The sequence below is a fragment of the Ceratotherium simum genome, chromosome 15, assembly GCF_057802395.1.
Source record: "Ceratotherium simum simum isolate JZ-2026a chromosome 15, ASM5780239v1, whole genome shotgun sequence".
Lineage (NCBI taxonomy): Eukaryota > Metazoa > Chordata > Mammalia > Perissodactyla > Rhinocerotidae > Ceratotherium > Ceratotherium simum.
In genome coordinates, this window is record NC_141914.1 from 10,170,806 (window position 1) to 10,195,993 (window position 25,188).

Here is a 25,188-nt window from a genome sequence, read left to right on the forward strand (position 1 = left end):
TACGGGAAAGTAAAAGACGTATGATTGGATAAAAAGAAAACTTGGTCTGTGATACTATTTCACAAAAGAGCTCGGCTGGTCTCACAGGAAGTGCTGAAGCTTTGGTAACCCTGTAGAATTGTCCTAAGTTGTGGGAAAATAGCCTTTATGTTGACCAGTCATTGGATACAGGCTGCCCAGGGAAGGGGATATAATCTTGGACGGGGTGGCTCTTTTAAGTGAGGCAATTTGAATAGAACTAATGTTGAGGATTTTCGGTTTGCATCTCTTCCAGCAGCTGAGGGAAAAGCCTTTTAGTCCTGAAGAGGGGCCACAAAGTCTTCTACACCCTCCCCACTTGGTACATTAAACCATAAAAAGGATGCCAGTAATCTGAAAAAAAAGTTCAGTATAATTTTTAGGTCTCTCCATAGGAGCTCAATTCTATTAACATCGTGTTTCCAGTGTCCTAGTGTACACTATACACTAACTACACTTAAAATACAAATTATACCATTAAAAGATAGACACATGTGTTATTTTCAAAATAATTTATCACTAAACCATATAGCACAAATTAATTTTTTTTAAAACAAATACTCTCAATTCTTAAAAGATTCCATGGCAGAGCCAAAGAAACCAACACTAGGGACATTTTCTCCTTCCTAGTATTCACGACAAGCAACTAAAATATTTTATCTTGGAAAGATCACTGGTCTGGAAGTGAAAAGACCTAGGTTAAAATTCTAGTTCTACTACCTTTTATGTTACGTAGTGCATGTAGGTAGGATGACTTCTGATCACATGATGTAGGGCACGTTCTGTATGCCAGTTTCCTCAATGTGTGTATATGTGTGCGTGTGCATGTGTGTCTGTGTGTCTGTGTGTTTTATGACTGGCCCAAGGGTTATTGTTAAAACTGAAATGTTTTAATATGTAGAAGTATTTTTGCAAGCTACAAACTAGTATATAAACGTAATACAATTTAGTAATCTGTGTTAATTCAAAATTATTGTACCTGATTTATTACCATATATTCTTCTGACTTTCAAGTGGCATGTGAGGTTTTATCTATCCTTCATTATTATTGTGAGATGATAATAGAGTTAGACTAACATACATGCTTCATTCAATAGCCCCCATGGCTCAGAGACTAGAGCTTAGTAGATACTCATTAAATAGTTGTTGATGAATGAATGAAACTGAAACTCCTACTCATTATAAAGAGTATCAGTAATCAATCTACAGATATTAAGTCTTATTATCTATATAAGACCTACATGAGAATATACTAATCACCGTATTGTCTCCCAAAGAGACTTGGTATTACAGAGACATAATATCTTAGGGCTGGAAAGGGCCTCAACAATTATCCCATTCAGCCACTTCTTTTACAAATGAGTAGATAAAGGTACAGATATGGATAGTGACATATTTGAAATCAGGGCCAACTAGTTGTGTAATTCTGTCAGAATCCAAACTTCTCAACAAACAGGTTAGCATTTTTTCTTTTGCACCATTCTCTATGGCATTATTCCATTATTCTGGTTCACTACAGAAGTAAACTCTAGTGAAAAAAAAGAAGTAAAATATTTTCTAGCACAATACAACATCTTAAAGAGATTTTTTAATTAAAGCTTATTAATCTAATTTTCAAATCTGGAATATGGTGGAAGTAAGAATCTCAATAGTCATTTTGATATAAGGAGTTAAGAAAAGTTTGAAAAACTAACATCACTTTTTTGCAGCACTTAATTGAATTTCATGTTATTTCTACCTTCAGATACGATTCTGATTTTCCATCAGTACCTAGCAAAACATAGTCTATTAATTCATTTTTCTCTCTTCTCCCCTAATTTGTCCAACTGTAGCTTTTTCATATGAAATATATATTCAGTGTAGCTCATAGGAAATACAATTTATTTTTCTCAGTTTCCAAATATATAATGAATAACAGAAATACATGTCTAAGGTCTGATCTGAGCTTAGAAAACCATCATCACAGTTAGTTTTACATATTATAAATAAAAGGTTTCAAAATGCTACTAGGCATATTTGGTTTTTAAACATATAAGTAACTTCTTTTCTTTTTTTTTTTTTTGTTTTTTTTTTGTGAGGAAGATCAGCCCTGAGCTAACATCCATGCCAATCTTCCTCTTTTTGCCAAGGAAGACTGGCCCTGAGCTAACATCCATGCCGATCTTCCTCCACTTTATGTGGGATGCCGCCACAGCATGGCCTGACAAGTGATGCTTTGGTGCGTGCCCAGGATCCGAACTTGGGCTGCCAGCAGTGGAGCACGCGCACTTAACTGCTACGCCAGGGGGCCGGCCCCCAGTAATTTCTAAAAATTATTTTTCTAGTGATTATCTAGACAGAATGTTAGGAAACATTAGGGAAGATATCAAGAACAGATGAGAATAGTAACATGAAAGTATGTCTGCTTAGTGCAATAATAAAGAAAAGAAAGTGAGAAACCAGAAAACTTGAAATGTGTAACTATGAGGTTGTCACAACAGCACACAAGTTATAATCAAGGTATTTCCTGTGGCTTTTGAAAGCCAAGAAAAATGGCAAGGTATTAAGAATGAATAAAAAGGTGGTTTCACTGAAGTTCTTTTACCAAAGAACTGAGTAAAAATTAATGAGGATCTTAAAATAACAATAAGGTAGGAGAAGTTTTAGAGATGGCTTCTACAAAAATTTTTTTTCTTGAGCATTTCAAATGGTAAAAAATATTATTTTTCTTTGGGGAGAAAAAAATGGAATCCATCAATAGACTTCTCCACATAGTCACTTCATAGAGCTGTCCAAAAATATATAAAATATATTTTGGCTTATGTTCCAGAATTTTAGAGATTATTAACTTAGTGTGCTTAAGTGCAAGTCTTAAAAAGAAATTGATTATTTCCTATACTCACATTCAAGGTTGTATTCTGATTTCTATCATTTTAGATTCACGAAGTAATGGAAACCCCTATTTTCTGTATAATATGGACATTTTTTAACATTGCTAAGTAAAATAGTCAGCACTAATAAGGTATTTATGAAAGTTGAATAGATTCATATGGATAGTCTGATTAAAATGGAGAAATTTTGCCTCTAAATGCTAATTATTAGGAGAGCAAACCAGTGTTTTGATCCGAGTGTCCTTTAATTTATACTCAAAGAGATTTGGTGTTCCTACCGTTTAATAAATTGCCTTTGTAACATAGAGACCTCTTCTTTTCCTCAGAGAAATTGGAAAAGGATAGGCATTCTGAAAGGATATTTGACAATTTCCAAGCTACTTTAAAAAAAAGCCTCACCATCCTTACATCTCCATGCCTAATTTTTGTGTCAATCAAAACTAACAGTAGGACAACAAAGCCACACAATTATACAGAAGGATATACTTTCAGTTGTCATTCTAAATTTATGAAATTGCGTAGTTTTACAGTCCTCTTATGAAAATGTCAAAAAGTGCCAACCATAATCTTACCTCTGAATGGTAATACAACAAATTCACATCCTTAATGCATTCACCTTTTATTCTTACAATGAACGATAAAAATCCTAGAGTCTAATTCCGGCTTTTTTTACTTTTTGAGGTGAGGATGTTTATTTCGTATCTATCAGAATTCTCTTACACCTAGAAAAATAGTGACAAATGGTAAATTGAATTATGTTAATATTGTTCAATAATAAAAACAATTTATTCTCATGATATAATATTTAAATAACACAGAAGAAATTAGAGATTAAAGTCTTCTATTCCAAAGCCTGGGCTGCCTAATTCCTATTCTTAAAGATCGTTTGGATAGTCTGATTAAAATGGAGAAATTCATTATTAATGACTTTTGGCTGATCCTTTCAGACATATTCTATGACTTGATATATGGATATAATTACTAAGACAAAAAACAACAAATGTTGGAGAGGATGTGGAGAAAAGGGAACCCTCATACACTGCTGGTGGGAATGCCTGTTGCAGCCACTATGGAAAACAATATGGAGATTTCTCAAAAAATTAAAAATATCATGTGATCCAAATATTCCACTTCTGGGCATTTATCTGAAGAACTTGAAATCAATGATCCAAAGAGATCTATGCATCCTTATGTTCATTGCAGCATTATTCACAATAGCCAAGAAGTGGAAGCAACCCAAGTGCCCATCAACTGATGATTGGATAAAGAAGATGTGGTGTATATATACAATGGAATACTACTCAGCCAGAAAAAAGACAAAATCATCTCATTTGCAACAACATGGATGGACCTTGAGGGTATGATGTTAAGTAAAATAAGCTAGGCAAAGAAAGACAAATACTGCATGATTTCACTCATATGTGGAATATAACAAATACATGGATAAAGAGAAAAGATTAGTGGTTACCAGAGGGGAAGGGGGGTGGGGAGTGGTTGAAAGGGGTAAAGGGACACATATGTGCAGTGACTGACAATAATTAGACTACTTGGGATGACCACAATGAAGTCTACTCAGAAAATGATAAACAATATTCAATAATGTACACCCGAATTTTCACAATGTTATAAACCATTATTATCTCAATAAAGTTACTGAGGAAAAAAATAAAGATATGTTTATATATAAAAATGTATATTAACATATATATACTTAACATGTATGTTAATATGTATGTTATTTTAAAAACATCAGATCAAAAAGGAACCCTGTTCTTCAATATATTTTCAGACTTTTGAATTTTATTATTTTATTAGTACATATAATTCTGCTCCATTCTTTCAAATAACTGTGTAATATTCTAATATATCTTAGTATCATGATTTGTTTCATAAGAGTCTCTTGGATTATTTCCAGTTTAGATATTAGAAACAACACTCCATATTGTTTGATCCATACCTTTCATCATTTATCTTTGCATGCCTCTGTGAAGCATCTCTGCAGGATAAATTCCTAGTAGGGAAATTTCTATGTATAAGCATTTACATGTTTATAATTTCAATTAAATTAGTTGATATTAAATTATATCAGCTAAATGTGATATATTTTTAATTTAGTTTACATATAATTCATTTTAGGAATTTAGAATTAATCAACCATGGGCCACAAGTTTTCTCTCTCTCTCTCTTTCTCTCTCACACTCACAGACACACACACACACATTCAGCAAGCTTCTAAATTTGTAATGATTGTATTTATCCTAGCGATCACATCAGTTTAGATGATCAGACCGTTTTGTAAAAAGAAATCAAAACAAAACAAACAGAGACAATGCTGTGGGAAAAACAGTTTATGGCCAACCATTGGAACTGAATTTTGAAGACTACAACCCAATGACAATAGCAACCCCTAGTTTGTAAGATTTAAAACGAAAATAAAACCAGAATTTGCATTATATTAAGTTAATAAATTATTAGGAAAACATTAATAATGGATGTGCTTATGTCTTGAATTTGCAGTATCATAAAAGGGATCAAAATTATTTAATGTCAAAGGAGATAACATTATACGTCATCAATGCAGACTAAGTAATTAGCCAACCATTTGAATGATTTCATGTTTAAAGCCATTAAAATCACACAGTTCTCTGAAAATGTTAAGTAACCCTGGAGCAAAGTGGATATACACCTCCTAATTCCTAACCATTTTTATTGGTATAGAACAAACATATGGTTCAATGACAAAGGCCATTTCTCCCTTTACTCTTTTATAAAGAGAGAGGGAGACTTAGATGTTTGAAAATTTATCCTCACTTTAATCATTTATCTATTTTGATAGAGAAATTAAAAATCAGTCTTTTAAATTGGAAGAATTTAAGATCTAGATTAAAAAGTATGTACTAGGCTTGTCACTGTGGAGTAGTTAGAGTTTTTATAATCAGGGTCAACGGATATTTTAGATCTCCAATTTCTAGCAAGCAATTTGACAAATGAGAAGACATCCAAAATTGGAAAACTTTCGACCTCAAGTATATACAGGAAGTGCAGCTGTGTACAACTCTTCTGAAAATGAAAAAATATGTAATACATAATCTTCTAGAAATTGTTTTAACATTTTATCCTTAAAATATGTGTTCTAAAATACATTCCTTGAGGTCTTCTTATGGAACTTCTTTGAGAATGTGGGTTGCGTTTCAAAATGGCCTTCCAATAATCAAGTATTAAATTTAGAGTATGTTGTTTTATGGGTATTTATTACCACAGGTACATAATGAAGGAAGAAATGTTTAGATATCTCTCTCTCTCTGTCTCTCTCACTCTCACACCCACACACGTACACATACACGCACACGTTCAGCAAGCTTCTAACTTCATAATGATCGCTCTCATCCTAAAGATAACAATCAGCTTAGATGATCAGTATCTGCCTGGTTCCAAATAAAGCTGTAGCAATAATACCTAAAGCAGTATTCATAACAAAGATTGCTATCTCTTTAATAAAACACCTTTTCCAGGGCTTCCATCATCACGCCTGCATGATTTAGTGCCCTTCTTTTTATTATGAAACATACTGCACTACTCAGAAGAATTCACTCATCACTACGAAGATTAAATTTAGTGTATACTCTATGTAGATCATTGCATTAGGAACAACACATTGATCAAAATTTGGGTTTGGTTCTGTGCCTAATATTGTGCCAGGTTTTATAGCTTATACAGAGAAATATGGTCCTTCATTTCTAGGAGCTTCCAAAATATCTGGGGATTAACAATCAACAAAAAAGATGTCAAATAGCAACAAAATATGATACATGACAAATGAATAGAAAGGCAATAAAATACCATAGATTTTTAAGGAAGAAGGGAAGTCATTAATTCATAGAAGAAGTTTATCTAGAACCATCCCTGGAAGATGAAAGGGGAAAAAGAAAAATCCATTTTAGATGTGGGTAATTGTGTGAGCAAAGGAAGAGAGGTGGACTTACATGAAGGCACATTGCAGGGGATTGGTTTAGGAAGAGTGTACATATCCATCTGGCCAGAATAGATTTCAAGAAAAAAACTGTAGGATATAGTCACTGAAAATTAGTTGGAGTCTAGGTCATCCTAGGCCATCAGGACATGCTAGTTCGTAGGGACTTCTAATACAAGTCTAAGGAAAAAGCATTTTATCCTATGGGAAGAGAAAAATTCTTGAAAGTCTTTTATCTGAGGTGGTGATGCTCTACAAAAATTAATCTAAGTATGAGAAGTAAACATGGATTGTTAGGTGGATGATAATACTAATACTTAAAATTTACTCAGCATTTATTGTGTAACAGGCACTGTGCTAGGTGACCAACATGGATTGTTGCATCTTAAATATCCTTGAAGACTAATATAATAATCCCTTTTTACAAGGGAGAAGATAAGGCTAAGACAGGTTCAAAAATTTCCCCAAGATCCCCAAGCTAGCCATGTCTGAGCCAGAATTTAAATGCAAGCAACAAGTCTTTAAGCCAGGGTTCTGGAGGCAAATAATTAAATTTAGTCTTTTGCAATAATTTGCTCTATTGTGTAGCTACGGTAAAGATAAAGAGGAATGAAAGAGTGTTAAAGACAATGTGACAGAAGTCAGATCAGATCAAACAGTGCCGTGAAAGCACAACACATTTCAGGAATGAAAATTTCTGAGTGAGGATGTATTAGTATTACACGCACTTTCTTTGCAGAAACTTGCTTCCTCCTTTTCCTGAATTATGTGGTCATGCTAATGATAGCCAGTTATCCTAGATTGGTTTGATAGAAAATTCAAGATTAAAACAATTTGCAGATGGCTCAGAATAGACTCATTTTGTCAGGCTGCTCTGTTGGTGATGGTTTGGTTTTGTCTGAATAATTTTCCCCCAGCATGTGTTCAGTAGAAATGACACAAACCAGCTTTGCAGATGGGTTCCTTAAGAAAATATTAGCATTGCCCTTACCCATACTTCCTAAAGCCATCTTTCCACCTGATTATTTTTCTTCAGTTTCTTTTGGAGTGGACAAAATGGTAGCATTGAAAATCTGCTCACAGTAAACTCTTGTTAAGTTTCATCTAAAACAGATTCCTAAGGACAGGTAAGAATAACAGCAAGCTCTTTGCCTAACTTTGTCAGATCTTACCTATATTCTTTAGAGACATACTTATTGAATAGCTTCACAAAATAATACCTAATTAGAAATAAGAATATCTAAACTTGAAGTAAATGTTTGAAAAGCATTAAATCGGGCATAAAATTTTTCTATCATGAAGTCCCTAGTAGGGCATATAGAGCAGGTTTGATAAATATTTATTACTGAATGAGCTGTGTGACTTTAACTTGAATGCAAGTTCCAACTCTTTTCCATACCTATTTTGAAATGCAATTTGCATAAGATTTATTTTGGATGATCAGATAAACATAATTTGGTCCAACAACATTAGTAGAAATGTGAGTCACAATCATGCCACTCCTCTGCTTAAGACCCTGAAACGGCCCTGCATTTCACTCTGAGTGGTTCTCCAAGTTCTCACTGTGATCTTGCATGACCCGGCACCTGCGACCTCTCTGATCTCAGCTCTTGCTGCTCTCCCTCTCACTCACTCTGCTCCAAGCCCTGTGGCCTCTTGGCTGCTCCTCAAACAAACTAGGGACCATCCTTTTTTAAGGCATTACTGCTGGCTGTTCTTTCCGTCCAGGACCTTCTTCAAAATTTCAGCGTGATTGATTTTCTCTTCTTAATGCATTTGCTAGAAGACATTAATAAAGCCAATTGTGACCATCCCATTTCAACATGATCCAGCCACTCATCCGCCATTCTCGATACTCCTCGTCTTGCTCCACTTATACGCTCTTTGCCAATTATCATCTTCTAATGCACCAGAAAACCTATATAGAATATATTTTTTAAATTTTATGACCCTCTCTACTAAAATATAAGCTCCTAGAGAGCAAGAATGTTTGTTTTGTTTACTGTTGAATCTCAAGCATCTAATTCAATGCCTAAATCGTAGATATTGAATTAATATTTGTTAAGTGAAAGCAGACTAATGAAAGCATCTTCACATTCTCCAACCAAAACAACCATCTTGTGTTTCAGAGCTGCAGTGTAAAGAGTCAATAACTTGTCTAGTTGGCCAATCTTTCACCAGAGAAACATTAACGAATATAATTCTTCCAAGGGCATGTTTTTCCTAAGTGTCTAGAGCAATTACTAGTTAAATACTGTGCTTTATTGTTGAAGTCTGATGAGTGTTACTTTATAAAATGTCAATTAAACAGGATGACGAGGACACTCTTTTAAGTCATATACAATCCTATTATCTTTTTTTTTTTTTTGTGAGGAAGATCAGCCCTGAACTAACATCCATGCCAATCCTCCTCTTTTTGCCGAGAAAGACCGTCCCTGAGCTAACATCTATTGCCAATCCTCCTCCTTTTTTCCCTCTTTTTCTCCCCAAAGCCCCAGTAGATAGTTGTGTGTCATAGCTGCACATCCTTCTAGTTGCTGTATGTGGGACGCGGCCTCAGCATGGCCGGAGAAGCGGTGCGTCGGTGCGCGCCCGGGATCCGAACTCGGGCCACCAGTAGCAGAGCGTGCACACTTAACCGCTAAGCCACGGGCCGGCCCCCAATCCTATTATCTTTGATAAGAGTAGATGCTAAAGAGCATGGCTCTGAGACAGGGAAAATCAACACAATTATCTTGACTTATATGTTGTTTGAAACTATGTCTGTTTCATCTTTGAATAAAAACTCTCAATGGCTTGACACTTACAAATTCTCAATAAATATTTGTTGATACCAGTATACATTTCCAATGTCCCTTTTTTCTAGCATCCATGTAAGCGTCAAGGACTCTGAACTTTAGCTGCTGAGACACAGGAAGGTCTCTATGTTCTCTCTGTCCAACGAGGAATTTTGGCTAAATGACTTAAGAGCTCCTGTTCTACCAGTTTTCTCTTATTTTAATATTTCTCCTAGGTTAGAGTATTCTTTAGATAAAAGAACACTGGGAGAAAGATTAATGAGTGTTTTTTCCCTTCAAATTGTCATGCTTCAATTAGAGTTCTCCTTAATCTGTGACTTAAGTAGATGTTCTCTCGATTTCATTTGAAACCACAAGTACCATGTTGAAAGAATCTCATCATTTTCTTCTCCTTGTTTTAATATTATACCCCAAAAGGAAACGCTCCTATACAGTGAACAGATATGAATGCCTGGCTGAATTTCATCAATGACAAGACAACAACAAATTCTATTCTTTTACGGTCTGTGGCCATTGTACACTATTGTGTAGTATTACAGGGTGGTATTGTATCTAAGGAAAGCAGTGTGAACCAAAGGAGGAGTGACAGGCATTAAATTGGATCTAGCTTTTGGGAATTTAATGGAAAAATTCCAGAATGAGAGAAAGTTAAAGAAAGAACATTTAATCAAAAAAATCTTTCTTTAATAATTATTGTTCTCTAGTTCCTTTGCTGTTACCTTAAACTCACATATTTGATTCAAAGCTTTTCCCTCCTGTCTCATTTAATTCATCAAAGAAGTTATCATGATGCAATTGAAACTTCAGATTCTTTTATTGCTGAGTTCTTTCAATACAGTCCAATCAGAAGTATGGTTTGTAAGGTCTGAATGTTTGTGTCTCACCAAAATACATACGTTGAAACCTAACCCCCAAGGTGATAGTATTAGATGGTGGGGCCTTTGGGAAGTGATTGGGTCATGAGGTGGAGCCCTCATGAATGGGACTGGTGCCCTTAAAAAGAAGCCTGACAGCACTCCCTAGCCCCTTCTGCCATGTGAGGATATTGTGAGAAGTCTGTAACCTGGAAGAAGGCCCTCACCTGACGATGCTGGCATCCAAAATCTACCTCCCCATCATGAAGACAAAATAAATGGGATTGCTGCTCCCTAAAGACTAATTAACACATTAATTCAGTTAATATTTCTTTCTTTCTTCCAGGAACTGTGATAGGCTGTAGAAAATTGCTATCTGGTAGAATTTTCTGCAGTGATAAAACTATTCTAAATCTTCACTATCCAATATGGTAGTCACTAACCACATGTGGCTATTGAGGACTTAGTGTGTGATCAGTGTGACTAAGAAACTGAATTTTTATTTTATTTAATTTTTACTAATTTAAATATAACTTTAGTTAGCTACATGTCGCTAGTGGTTACCATATTGGACACTGCTGTTCTAGAAATGTATCTCTGAGCAGGACCAAGAGGAGCTCTGCTGGCAGAAAGCTTACAGCCTAGTGGACAATTAAAATAGCAAAGAATGATAAAGAGAGCAAATACTTGGCAGAGCCTCTGTTTCTATTGTTTTTATTTGAAAAAAATGGAAGTCATTGGCTGCAGTAAGCATCCAAATCTTGGTGACACGGCAGGGCGTAATGCCTTCATTTAAACACTTCTAACAAATATCACTTGTGATACATATGTATATGCCTGTAAGAAATATTAAAATGTATCAGAAAGTGCTCCCCATGAAAAATCTACTCCTGACCATCTTGTAAAAATAATCCATCAGATATGGCCACCATCTGGTTTGGCAACATGAGTGGCACCCCCAGGGATAGGAAGGAAGTCAATTTTAGGTCAACAAAAAGAATTTTTTTTTTTTTTTTGCTGAGGAAGAGTAGCCCTAAGCTAACATCTGTTGCCAATTTTCCTCATTTTTTTCTTGAGGAAGATTAGCCCTGAACTAATATCTGTGCCAATCTTCCTCTATTTTGTATGTGGTTCACCGCCACAGTGTGGCTGACGAGTGGTGTAGGTCCACGCCCAGGATCCGACCCGTTAAACCCAGGCTAGAATGCGTGGAATGTAACCTCTACGCCACAGGGCCAACCCCTAAAGAAGATATTTCTAATGATTAAGTTATTAAAAATGGGATGATGATTTTTCTCACCACTATAATTGTTCAAGCAGAGACTGAATGATAAATTTGAAGAATAGTATAGGATGACTCATGTACCATGAAGGAACTTGGATTCGAGATTGAACAAATGCTTCTTTTTTACCCACTTGGGGCTAAGTTGTCTCATATATAAAATGGTCCTAGTGACATTGTCCAAAGGCAGTGGACATGATATTTCAGTTTTAAGAACCATGCCTATCTGACTTCCTTTAGTCAATGAATTCATCTCATGAATTAATTTGAATTAAAATTATTTTACTTTTTTGACTAGTGTTAATAATACTAACATTACGTAGTTTTCATAGATTAAATGAGGTACAAAAACTTCATCAAAAAATAAAATCTAAAACTTAAAACTAAAGCTAAGTGGAAACCTTTAGCCCCTCCATATAAATGTTTTTTCTATCCTTTAATAACATTAACTCTTTAAATGTCATTTCTGAATGTAATAAAAGTGATAAATATGTAAATTTGATTTCCAAATCCTTCCACACCTTCCCTGTTTGTAGTCTCCAGATGTTCACTGTCTTCATGGCTGTTTTATATTGTTGTTCAGGGGAAGTTTTATTCCAGAGACAGAGAAAGAGGGAGAGAGAGAGAGAGAATGCAGGAAGGAAAGAGAGGAAGGAATCTGCTAATGCTGAAGTAATGACGTGGTTTAGAGAAGATAAATGCCGAATCGGCTTTAAAGAAACATGAGAGGAAATTATTAAACCAAAGTGACTAATCATATTTATAGATGTTGTTCCATATGAAAACTTCCTTAAAAATGGAAAGCTTTCAACAGATCGGAAGCCAGATTTTGTGTGTAGATTAAAACACTGTGCTTGTTATCTCGTTTTACCTTTCATCATTTTATTTCTCGATTATTCGCAGCACACTGTATTTCAGAATGGGAGACTTGCTTTGTCAAATGAAAGAGGTAACTGAGCTTATATACAAGATGCCTCCTTGGCAGCCGTGTGCTTTATTTTTAGGTTAACTGATGGAGAAGATGGTGTGATTGTGTAGGGATGGACTAATGGGCTGGTTCTTTAGGGGATAGAGAGAGAGAGAGAGGGAGAGAGAGGGAGAGAGAAATTTCGATGATCTAATTAGAAAAACCAAGGAGTAGACTGAGAAGGAAAACCAAATAACTAATAATAATGACTAAGGAATTATCTAAGTTGAATGGTCTAATGGGATATAGTTCAAAGGCATTAGGACAAAACATTAAAGGGAGACAGATAGTAAATTTGGTTTATGGATGGTACTGGAACTCAGCACACACGGACATGGTAACAACAAGTCAGGGGCTAAACAGCAGTGTCTTAACACTTGGGAAAATTTACCCATTTTTCTTAAATGACACATAAATGTGGATGCCTGTTTTCTTGCCCTTGCATTACTTTCTTGGAGAGAGAATCAGAAATAGCTGCTTAACTGAATTGATCTGAATTTGGTCAATATTACTTTCTCCTTTCACTAATTAAAGAAAAAACAGTTCTAAGTGTTTCTCAAGGAAATTAAAGAAAATATTTAGTTTATTTAAAATTTTGGAGGGTAGCTCGCAAACAAATTGAAATAATGTTGATATATTTGAAGAGATCTTTCGTTTGATACTATTACTGTCCCATGAGGTAAACAGGGTAAATATCATTGTCCACATTTCACTTTAAAGAGAATTAAGGAAAAACTATGATAAATGACTAATGTAATGATAAATGTTCATGATTATTTATCAAGTCAGTGACAAAAATGTCATTTTTATACGCTTAAAAAGGGAAAAAAATTAAAGTAAAAAGTTGTTTTTTACCATTTCACCTATACTTTCAAATGTTACTTCCTAACATTCTCTAAGAAATGTATGCTTTTTGCTAAAGAAGTCAGATATCATTTGATACAAACATTCACCAATATTTAAGAAATATAGAAGCAGAGAAATTAGTTGATTTTTCCCCCTCCTAATGTTTTCTGATTTCTTTATATCTTTGTTTGGTTTTGGGTTTTTTTTGTTGATTTTTTTTCCTTTAGGGCAGTTTGGTGTGTGTTGTGTATTGTGTGTGTGTGTTGTGTGTGTGTGTGTGTTGTATGTGTGTGCACATATATATGTTTGCTGTCTTCTTTTGTTTAGTAACATCAAATCCAATATTAGATTTGTGTTATTCACAGTATTGCTAAGTAAAAATTCGCATTTTCATCAGGGTATAGGCAACTTAATAGACCATGACCCCTAATAAAATAATAAAATAAGATGATGGGGCTTTAATAATTATATGTTCACGTTTAGAGTGACAGCCAAGGCTGTTTTCATGGTGAGACATTACTAAATGTCACTATTCATCTTTCTATCCTAATTCTCTGTAAATTCGTATTTGAAAAGCCTCAATTATCTAATGAAATCATTTGGAAATTATTTATTGAAATGAGTAGTTTTCCACAAAACATTCTGGTTTTCCCTTTCATACTGTCAATGAAAATCTGTTCTCCACCAAGTTTTAATGTACATCAATGAACAGCCCTGGAGACAATTCTTTGCCCTTTGGGCAATTTTTCATAGCAGAGGGCAGTGCTGTTTGAATTTAAATGATGCCGCACTTGAGGCCAACAGTAATAAGCAAGCTCTACCAGACTTTCATTACATTTTTTTTATCGTCTGAATATAATCAAAAGCACTTGATGCTAGCTCCCACAGCTTTCATGTGCATTATAAACATCACATTTAAGTTTCTCCTTAGATGAGAAACAAGATTTCAGCTGTAGACGAAGTGAATGCAGTCAAATAACACGATCTGCTTACCAAAAGTGCCTGCCATCGGAAGAAAGCAAAATGCCTGGAAAATGAGAATTGGCTTGACAACACATTATTAAAAAAAAAATCATTGTCTACACTATGGGACACATTTCTGAATAGCAAATTAACCTATTAGCCCACTGTCAAAATAAAACTTCCAACTGAATGCCCAATTACCCACTCAAAAGAACCCCACAAATCATCTGGGCAAAGGCCTCTGTAAAGAGCCCTGCCTGAAGGTGAGCGGGGGAAGTCTACGGTGCAATAAGGGGAAAAAAATACACAGAGAATTCAAAGCACTCTCCTCATTATTTCCTCAACTCCAAACAAAAGAACCTTTTTAATCTACCATTAACCTCACATCTATCCCAATAGATTTTAATTCCAACAGTGGAATTGCATAAAGACCGTGTCTACTACCAGCAGAATTTACTCTCTCTAAACCCTATGAAATCTCACCAGCACAGTAAGCTAAGTCAAGGGTAAATAAATAATCGACTCTAAAGTAGCTTGCTCCAGATTGAGGCGATTGTCCAGGCCTCATATCACTAATCGCTTTCTGCACATGGCCTATCGTTCTCTGTGTTAGCTGAATTTTTAGTGGAGGAAAAATTTGGCGACGCATCTAATTGCAGTAACGAAAGCCCTGACTATGCTCCTGCTCACCTGATTCTACGTATACACACATGGATAAACTTGGCATTGTAAAAGATGTGTTTAAGGAAAGGTTATCAGCTTTTAAGAATTATAATGGAGCCAACAGGTAAAGAAAAAGGTCACAACTTGTATGTTATGCAAAGTTTCTCTTTTTCCAGGCATGGTCCTGAATCACTTCTGCTCTGTGAAGACTAATTGTGTGTAGAAAACATAAAGCTTCCATTTTACCTGGATTAAACTTCAAGCTACCTGCTTTCATTTTATTTCACAGTCACTCAAACACTGAGGAAAATACGAGGATCAATTTTAAAAGAAGTGTGCACCTCAATGACATTAATATTGTCTATAGGTGTTCCATTTCATCTCAAATTAACCAAGATCACATTCAGGCTAGGAGATCACGAGATCATGAGCAAATGTTCCCCACATACATATTACTGAATGACCAACCTGTCTATAAGAAAATTGGTACTATCTTTGCCAAATATTGGTGAACTCTATTATATGGTTAAAATATTGATCTCAAGAGTCAAATTGTCTCTGTTCAAATCTTGACTTTCCCATTTGCTTGTTGGGTGACACTAGGCAAGTGTCTAGTGTCTATTTAACCTCTCTGAGTCTCAACTCCTCATCTCCTAAATGAGGATAAAAACAGTGCCTATTTTAAACGGTAATTGAGGGTTGTGAGATAATTCCAGTTGACTAGTTGTGACAGAAATCATAAGGCCCACAAATCTCTTAGCACAGTGCCTGGCAAATAGTGAGCATGTGTTAAGTATTAATTTCTATATGGCTGTTATTATACTGTGAACTAGACAAGATCCAGATATTCTAAACAATTTCTTTGTTCCAGTCATTCAAATACCACCTCCACTGTGCTCAATCTTCTTAGTTGCTTTGTTTTAACTAATTGATTGATGTTAGGAGTAATCAAGTTTTAGTTAAGTACGTAGGTATAAGTCATGGGACATTTTATGTTCTAGCATAACCTAGGGATTGCCAACCTTTTTTCTGTAAATGGACATATAGAAAATATTTTAAGCTTTGAGAGCCACATGGTCTCTGTTGCAACAAATCAATTCTGCCATTTTAGGGCAAAAGTCGGCCATAGATAATACAGACGATACACAAACGAGTAGGTGTGGCTGTGTTCCAATGGAACTTAATTTATGAAAACTAAAACTTGAATTTCCTGTGATTTTCATGTGTCACAAAATATTATTCATCTTTTTATTTTTTCAACCATTTAAAAAAGTAAAAAAAAAAAAACAGTCTTAGCTTGCTGACCATACAGCAAATACGAAGTGAGAGGCATTTGGCCCTCTGGCTATAGAGCATCTAACTCTGTTCTAATTCATTATTTCTAGTAACACTGTTTAAATGTTATATCTTATATTTAAAAAATAATTGTGTATAAATTCTTTCAAAAGTCTGGATTATTTAGTAGTCAAATTAATGAAAATGATCTAATATTATATTGTAATATTAACAGTCCTAATAGTTAACAATGTTAAATATTCCTAATCCAATTTGGCACATTCCTTAATTTTATTTCCTCCAAAACACAGAAATAAAGTAAAAGGTACTTTAGACATTGGTACTGAGGTTGCTCACTCTAGGAGAGAGATTGTAAGCCTGTCTGTCTGATCAATGTAATGAAATGTCAACTCTGGAGTTGTCAAATGACACAGCCCTTGGAAGAACTGAGTTAGATAATTGGAAAGATAAAAAGGTCTGTCCAGATGCAGGGACTCTGATTTTGATCGAGATAGGGAAAAGGATTGGATGTGGTTAATCTGTTGGGACATTTCAACTTTGGTATCCAACACTACCTGGTTAATTAATTTTATGGCTTTATTTGAGAATGTGGATTATTCCAGGTGAAAAAATGAACAAGGGAGAGATCACCCAATGAATAAAGCAACTCTACTCTACAGCTCTGCTTGTTGAGAAGTCTCTTGAGGATTCTATGAATATATCAAATAACATCTGATATTTATGTTGCCTTGGAGCTCTTTAACATGGTGAATGAGAAAAGGAGATGAAGATACCAGAGGGCAAGAAAATGGAAGATGGATAAAAGTAAGTGGGGCCTATGGAAATTTATATTTGGAGCTTCCAGAGCCTGGCCATCAAGACTTTAATTTAATCTCTTCTGTGTTAACTCTGAAGAGGTGCAAATTGAGAGTACAGATTGATTGCTTAGGAGAACACTCATAGTTCCCTAAAACAGGTGTTGGCAAACTACAGCCCAGGAGCCAAATCTTCCCTCTTCTTGTTTCTGTAAATGAAGCTTTACTGGAAGATAGCCATGCTTGTCCATTTATGTGTTAACCATGACTGCTTTTGTGCTTCAATGGCAGAATTGACTAGTTGCAACATAGACCAGATAGCCTGCAAAGGCTAAAATATTTACTATCTTGCTTTTTAAAGAAAAAGTTTGTAGACCCTGCCCTAAAACCTTTCTATTCCAAGTGTGGTCTACAGACCAATAGTATCTGCATCGCAAGAAAGATTGTAAGAAATGCAAAGTCTCAGGCCCCTCTTCAAATCTACTGAACCAAAATCTACACTTTAACAAGAGCCCCTAATGACATAACAACACATCAATGACTGAGAAGCACTGCCCTAAAATAATTTCTTATTTGTTGACGAATCCATGAGCCATGGAGGTATAGGGGAACATGATGTCTACAATTTTCTGGCATCCATTTGTGAGGATTATATTCTTACGGATCTCCCACGAATCCATGAAACTTTAGAATTCATGAAAGTTATGTTTCATAGTCCACAACTCAAATTTCTGATCTGGGATTGTATCACGAGGTCAAATTGAAGGCTGAAATATTTATAGCAACAGAATATTCTGATAACTTATAAATTACCATCTCCCCGAGTCTTGAAAGAAGGTCTTTTAAATCACCAACAGGCAATGGATGTACTATGACCAGCATGTGGTTCACATTCAGAAACTGTCTAATTTAAATGCTGTTAAGTACAATAATAATATTTTTAAAAACTGTTTACAGTGTTCTAGTTTAATCAGTCTGAAGAGTTTTATTTTTAACTTCATTTTCTTAATCAAACGTAAAGATAGAACTTTCATCTCATCAGCACAGGTACATGTTAAAAAGGAAAATACAGAAATGCACTTTTCATGGCCGATGGAAATGTAGCTCTATTTAATAGATACTTTATATTTAGTATTTTATTATTAAGCTTAGTTCAGTCTAAATGCACATTTTCAATATCATGAATACCCAGCATGAATGATGTGACAAGCAATTTGCATTTATATAGCACCTTTCAAAGGCTCGGGATCGCAAAGCAAAGCATAAATGCTTGTGTAACTTTGCAATTAAGAATTCACTTCTAATTACTCCTACTTAAATGTGCAGTCTCGTTTTAATCACAACATTATTACACCTGTGGTTAAGTGCTCTGACAGAGCCTTAGCCTTATCTCTAAGGCATGCAAACTGCATAACTGGATTTGTAATGAAGGCTACGTTTGCCAGGGGGAAAATGATCACAGACATGTAATACCAGGAACAATATTAAAGACATAACTAAATTTAAGAGCATCATTCTCTTGGATTATGTATTCATTTAGATCATCTCACACACACACACACACACACACACACACACACACGCACATGTATGTCCAGCTCTGGAGCATGCACAAGATTCAAGCCCAGATATACTTCTGCTATATCCCCAAGAAGTTAAGAGATGAGCTCTGAAACCAGCTTGTAAATGTAGGCTTGCCTGGAGTAAATCTTTAGCTACGGGAGTTACAATTGCTAACATGTGTGAGATTCCTAGTTCTCTTGTATAACCAAGGGACCAGTAAATAACATGGTGTTGAAAAAAATGATATCCTTCTTCTAGGGGAAAGCACAATTCGGCTACAACATATGGTTCTGGAGGGCTGCAGCCTTCTCAATGGAGCAGAGAGAAGAAAAGCAATTCTGGAAAGGCGGTTGCTGCTAAAGAGAAGGCCCCGGTGACAGCCATCTACATAACTGACTGCAGTAAAGCAGGGAGCTCCATTTTCAAAAGCTGATTAGAAAGATTTATTAAGAACATACGGTGATCTGGGGACCAGTGTAAAGCAAACAGACAAGGCATGGTTCCTGCACCTTGGAAGGCTGCGAATAGGCAGCAGAACTGGGTGGACCCAGAAGCAAACACATTTCAAAAATCCACAGTCAATCATGAAAATTAGAAGTCAGAAGTTCTTGGATTTTCAATAAAGTATTAATTATATAAAAACAATTTTAAAACAGAGTGTCCACTTAAAAAACAAATATTGATCCCTTCCAAGATACCAGATATTGTGCTTATCTCTGATGATTAAAGCAATAATAATAACAGCAACAATAATAATATAATAACAGTAAAATAATGATGATGATCATAAAAAAGTGTTGGGAACTGAGACAACACTACACTTCCTGCCCTCAGGCAAGTCACAGGATAGAGGGCAGGGAGAAAGAACTAAATGCAATGCCTGCTTTTATGAGTTGTGCGCAGTGCTCCGAAAGCAGAGAACAGGGAATATTTAATTTTGCTAGTCTTTGGGAAAGACCTCAGAAAGGCAATGAAATTTCAACAGAAATGTGAAATACCAGTAGGATTCTGCCAACCACAATGTTGGTGGGGGAGGGATGAAAATCAAGGAGTAGGAACATTCACATGTGAATATTCACACAAATTCTTTGTGTGACCCTTGACTTCATACATAAACACTGCAGTAACAGCACGTTAATTAGGAGTGCAGGCTCAAAAGTCAAATTGTCTCTTTTCATTTCTAACTGTGTGACTTTGGACAAGTTACTTAACTGCCTGAGTCTCAGTTTCCTCCTCTGTGAAATGGGGAAAAAATAGGCTATATCTCTGAAGATTGTTGTGAGTACTTAATAATACTTAATGTTAAGCTTATAGAATTTTGACACGTGACTAAAGTCCAGTAAATGTTAGCTGTTGAGGTTTTTCTTTTCTTTTTTACTTCTGTCTCTTTTTAAGTTAAAGCAAGAGTCATTCCTAGTATATAGTGAATGAAGCAGAAAAATAAGGCCCCCTATGCTTTAGGAAGCCTGTCTGTTGCTGGCTTTGGAGGGAAATGAGATGGTGCTGCCATTTGAGAAATAAAACACAATGTCCTCCACCGTCTTTAAGTCTTCTTCTTTACCTACTCACATTTCCCATGACATGTATCTAGTCTTTACAATAATCCTATGAGGAAGGTAATATTATTATTATTCCCACTTTATAAATGAGGAAACTGGGGCTTAGAGAGAAAATAATTCTGAAAGTTCAAGAGCCAGGAACTTGTGAAGCTGTGATTAAAATTTAGGTGTTCTGACTAGAGAAGCCAATAATTAACTACTTTACCAAAATGTCCTAAGACAGAGTTTGGTCCAAAATAATCAGCCTTCAGTAACTGAAGTATCAAGGGATCCCAAATTCCATCTCGAGCAGAGACAAGGGTCTAGGAATTCTGAAAGATTCCCCTAACTAAAATCCTAAAATGCTGGATTGAAAAACATATTTTTACTTTCACTGGTGAGTTTGTCACAAAAGGAAGGAATCTGCAGATGTCAAGAATTACATGAAAGTAGAAATGCTAGTAGATAATGATCCAAAAACCAGTTTTCAACAAGGAAATTTGATTAACTCTTGGAGACTCTGAGCTACCATTTTGTTGACCACATAGTGTAAGAGACAGAGGTAAGGCTTAAAGATCACCAAACATGAGTAGCCTAGTAGATGACTTCCACACAGAACTAAGGCCCTTGGAGGAGACCAGAACAGAAGTGAGAGGTGCCCACCTGCCATGGCTATGAGATCACTCTATAATCCACAGCATGAAGAACTAGAATGGGTGGGAGATTGATTAGGATGATAGTGAATTAGAAGCCATGTTGCTGGTTTACTCCATGCTGCCAACCAGTAGAGCTATAGATCCATGCAGTAGTGTTCTTTTATTTGCCTCCATCCAAAATCCTGCTACATGAGTATCAGATTGCAACTGTATGGAAAGGCACCTGGCCCTCCAGTGTAGATTTGTTGGCTAAACTATACTAATTTCTGACAATAACAACTACCACAACAAAAATATCAGAAAGAAAAATCAGTGTCCAGCCTTATCCATCTTTTCTCTGATCTATATCTGAAAATGCTCATTTATCCAATAATTTTTTTTCAGAACCAATGCTCTTCGTTTAAAGAAACCTTGGGAGTTAAATTAATTCTGGATCAAATTTTGGCTTTATATTTTCTTGAGTAGACAGCACCTCATTCTCACTGCCATGATATCTCTCCATCTCATTTTTGTTAATTATATTGCACTTGAGTTTCTAAGACTTCCATTCTTTATATCCTGTATTCAGGGTCCAGATAGACCAAGTGTATTGACTGAAAGACTTTGGAGAAATAGGTCAGGAGGAGAGTCTAAGGACAAATTTGGGGATACACAGGAATCTTTCCACTAGCAGACAGGAGATCGGGCAGGATGTCCACAGAGAGTGACCAAGTCTGTGAAGGGAGACGGAGAAAGTGGAGAAGAGAGAGAAAAAGAGTACGTCTTTCTTACAGACCAACAAGGCACAGACATAGCACTCCGAGAGTTAAAACAGTCACACATGACTCACACCAAGAATTTTAAAGCCACAAACTTTCACAATAATAGTGTTCTGCTTCTCTTTCCTTCTAGTCTCACTCAAATGTTCCTTTCTGTGCTTCTATCTTCAAGTTGGCTGGTTATGGTAGGATACTCTAGGTTATGAAATCTACAGAAAAAGTGTTTTAAATATAAGAAGTTAGACAAAAGACAGCCTTTGTAGGTTTCCAAACAAAGGGATAGTATGAGGAATGTGGAACTAAAGGAATTTCAGAGGGGCAGAAATCTGTTAGAAAGACTGGAATTCAGAATGGAAGTCCAAGTTGTAATTCAGATCACATCAGGATTCTTAGATCTTTCCTTTATCAAGTAGAGAGACTACTGGCTCTTGGGAGCTAGAGATTTTGTGTTCAGTTCAGTTTAACCCACACTGAGATTGTACCTACTGTATGCTTGGGTATCTTACAGGCAGTTTAAAACATATAGAGAAAGCCACCATTGAAATTTGCTTTGGGTTTTATAAATGTAAAAAAGAAATCAATAGCCATATGTGTAGTTTTCTGTGTATAATATTTCAGCCAAATAACTGAAGAAGTTGGAGAAATGTTTCATAACTTCTTTTCGCCTGGGATTGCTCAGATTCTATTTGACGTTTGAAGATGAAATAATTTGAGGGTCAGATTACATACCTCTGAAATTTCTACATGGCTAATTATTTCAGATTTCGAAGTCAGAAAGATGTACATTTGATCTCTGGGTCTGTCATATGCTACCTGCAGGATCTTGCATTTCTTTTTGGTAAAATGGGGATAATAAAGTATTTCACAAAAGGTTTTCTGAGTGTGGTAAATTAGAAACTTTTGTGAAAATTACTAGCATAATGCCGGGCCCAGAAAACTTGCAGTAAACGTTACTATACTTCTTTCCTCAATAGTCAAAGAAAAACTGAAAGCATGAATTGGAATTTCCAGACCCCATGGTCTTCCTCACCATTTCAGACATCAATAGCTGGTACAACCACTATTTTATTTTCACTCAAAGCCACTAGCTTCCCACACGTGTACAGAATGCCCTTGCTGTTTTAGAATGTCGCACAGCCCTTCGCTATTTTATAAATCACTTCAGCTCACCGAGAGGATTAAATTATTTTAAACAACAAAAAAAATTACTTTAAACAAAAAAACATAATACAAAACTACATCTTCAGGGATTGGGAGACCAGACTAATTCTCTACATAATACAGAGAGAAATCATTAGTGCTCACTACAGGATAACATTCTAAGGAAGTAATGCATATGTTCTTTTGTTTTATTCTGTTCTTTAAGACAGAATAAGATGAGACTTGCATTTCAAGAAATTCCTCCCAAAATTATCTTTCTGCATTATTATGTAGGTTCTTGCAATATTTTTTTCTTTTCTTTTCTTTCTTTTGACCATGCACAATGGAGCGTGGGCTACAGAGTTAAGCAGACCTGATACAAATCCTCTCTGGCCAGTTACTGTCTTACCTTGGGAGTTTCCTCACCTCTCTGAGCCTCTGTTTCTTTGTATGTAAATTTAAAGTAATACTCTATAGCATAGTTGTGAGGATTAAATGAGGTAAAATTTGAACATCTCTTTGTATGGTGTCTGACATAGAGAAAATGCCCAATAAATGTTAGCAATGATCCAAAGCTATTATTATCATGTAGTAATGCCTACATAAGTTCACACAGAATTCGAATTCCTTGCGGTTCCTCAAGGAGTTACACTGACAGAACTGTGAGAATGTCAAGGTTCAGTTCTACTCAGAGTCCCACTGCGTAACTCTGAACATGGATATTTGAACCTAAAATTGAAAAGTTAGAGTCATTAGGATATAGATGTGGGAAAATAGTGGTGAAGAGATTTTAAAGGAAAGAGAAGTGCAGGCATAATCTCTACTGGAAGAAAACTGATTTGTTTCATGTATTCCTGAAAATGTGTTGTTCTAAGGATACTGTAAGCAATGTGATGTCTTCAAACCACTCACAGATTTCATAATCCCACTGTCCAATTTACTGCACAGCCAACCATCCTCCGGAAGATGATAGGCCTGAAGCACATTTAGTGTATGTTCCTTACTCTTTCTAGCCAAAACCCAAAACAAGCAAAATTTAAAAATTAAAGGTTTTTTCTTAATAAAAACTTAAAGATAGCTTTCAGAGGAAGAGAAGAGGAAGGACTGTCACAAAATGGAAGCTACAGCTTGAGGGTTTTATCTGAAATCAGAAGATCTAGGCTTTAAATTTTGTGTGTTAGCTGGGTGATCTTGGACAAGTCACCCAACCTCTCTGAGCTTTGGTTCCTTCACTGTCTGGAAGGGTTACCAAGAGAAGGAAGATGAGACGAGAATGGTGAAAGGACTCCTAACATCGCTACTCCTTTACGCACAAGGGATCTTTCACCCAGTTGCTGCAGACGTTTATAAATTGGCTTCTGCCTTACACTAGGCTTTCTTCCCATCCTTCTCTTTTTAACCCTTTCTCTGTATCTGCCTTTATGTCTGGTCTTCCTTGACTTTGTGCCTTGACTTCTGTATCTTTTGCCATGCCCCTGTCTCACTCAATAGCAGACATCTCACGGTCCACTATCAGACCCAGCACTCTCATGAGAGACTGTGTTTAGAGGCTGACCTTTGGCTCCATGCACAAGTTCACTCTGCAGGCTCCAGCTCTGGGACAGTACTCTGTTGCCTACTAGCAACTACTAACCTGACCCAACCCCATTGGCCAGGGAAGGGCTATGGAAAGTAAACTGAAAATTGCTATCTCTTATGCCCATGGAGTTAACTGAGGGAAAGCCAGCTGCCAGGAATCCAGTCTCAATGCTATAGTCTCCATAGTGAAGACTGATTTGAGCTGAATATATGCCTGAAATAACACTGTGCTCTTTCAACACCAGCTGGCCAGAAGGTTTATCTCCCTTGCCTGCCTCAGTCTGAATCACTCTGGTCCCAGGACTCTCAGCGGCACAGGGCACAGCACTGGGAATATATTTCTCAAAGGACTCAGATCCTAGACCTTCGGACATGTGCACAAAGGCATGGGTGGGAGTGGAGGGAGCAGCTTCCAGGTGGATTACTGATTCTCGAGAAGTAGCTCACATACTAGAAATGGTACAGACCATCCCGAGGATAGAATGCCTGGGTCACAGTGACACCTTCTGTACCACACTGCCTCTGGCTCTTAAATTCCAATAGCTACAGGTAATGGAGGACACAGCTCAGCAAGAGTTTCTCTGCCAAAAGTGTAGTAAAATGCCCTATTTTAAAAGAAGGAGGACTAAAGATA